The sequence below is a fragment of the Peromyscus leucopus genome, chromosome 7, assembly GCF_004664715.2.
Source record: "Peromyscus leucopus breed LL Stock chromosome 7, UCI_PerLeu_2.1, whole genome shotgun sequence".
NCBI classification, from domain to species: Eukaryota; Metazoa; Chordata; class Mammalia; order Rodentia; family Cricetidae; genus Peromyscus; species Peromyscus leucopus.
Window position 1 is genome coordinate 96,029,517 of NC_051069.1, and position 1,629 is coordinate 96,031,145.

The window sequence follows — 1,629 nt, forward strand, 5'->3', positions numbered from 1 at the left end:
CAATGAATATCTATGCAGTGGGGAGGGAATAGGGAAGAGTGTGAAAGAGAAACAGATTAAGCAGTGCAATATTTCATTATTTTTCCTAAAACGACAAACTTTAACCATCTGTTCCTATTTAATCAACCCATTCAAAATATTATTAAAATGCAGGGTTTTTGCAGTTAGCCAGTGTCTTCAAATTAGGAAAAAAACAAGGTTCTTCTGATTTCAACCCCTAAAGATTGATAGGGGAATTCCGGATGGGATGTAGTTATCTAGCCCCATCGTGATGAGTACCACAAGATGTGCCCAGATGTGCCTGAGAATCTACAGCACCTCTTGCCTCACCCAACACTGAGCTACTTGGAGACAGTAACATGACATCCTTATTTTTTTCATCTTCGGTGCCTGACACAGGATGTCACACATAGTAGACATTCAGTAAATATTCTTTGAGTGGAAGCATTAGTAAAAGAGGGTTGTTCTTTTTAAATCTCAGGAATGTGTATCTTTGTTTCAATAAAGCTTTGATTTGCTTATTGTTTTTTGGCCAAGGAAATGAGCAAAAACAGAATACAAAGTGAGACACCCCCAGAAGGAAGGGCAAACAGATAGAAACTTGGCATTGCTTACTTCTCCTTCCTCTTGGGGGAAATAATTTTGCCCTTGAATTTCTGCACTAAGTCACAGGAGGAATTGAAATTAAAAACCTTGGAGAGTAATTAGCAACAAAACGTTCTAATGTCAAGAAGTGAATTTTATGGGACCATATTTGTAATATTAATTGAGCCTCTGTGTAGCCAAATGGTGAAATTATTGCTCTAATACAAATAGGCCCAAAAGAGAAAAACAGCCCAAAATAGCACAGATATTGCAAATCAGGAGAGAGGTAATTTCTCTATACATAAAAAGCAACCAATTGCAATGCCTTCACCAACTCACTGAAGTGCAAACCAAAGCCTGTTTGCTTGATGCAGCCCAATCTCCCCAGTATTTGAATTGCTGTGGGACTGGGACTAAGAAGGGAACCGGGAGTTTGTTCCTTTGTTCCTTTGCTGCTTTTCACATTGAATGTGAAAATTTCGCAGCATTCCTTCACCAAAAATGTATTAAGAACTTGTTATGGGCAAGGGTCGCGACAGATATCCATGGTCTTTTTTCATCATAGGGTTTATGATCTAATCATGGGAAAGAGAAACTGAACCAGTTACCACATAAGCAAATCTCTAGTCAGAGACACAAGACTACTATACAAAGGGAGCATCAGTCAGGTGGCCTGACCTAGTTTGCAAGTCAGGGAAGACTTCCTGGAGGAAATGATACTTAAGTTGGAGCCCGGTGAGGCAATGAATCAGTCAAATAAAGGAGAAACTATTCTAGACAGAAGGAACACGGTAGATCGAATAGAAAAACTGTTTAACATCCCTAGGATGTGATCTGGAAGTAGGTAAGTGGAGAGTGGGAAGAGACATGGCTGGAGTAAGAGGTGGAGCCAGGTCTTGGGGACCCTAGTAGGTCTTGTGACATTGGGTGTTAGCCATGTCAGGCCCTAACAAGCCATTATGAGTAAGATAGAGCCCTTAAACAAAGCTTTTAGAAGAGATTCTGAGTTTGTTTAGAAGAGTCGAGGAAAAGGCCCATCCACTT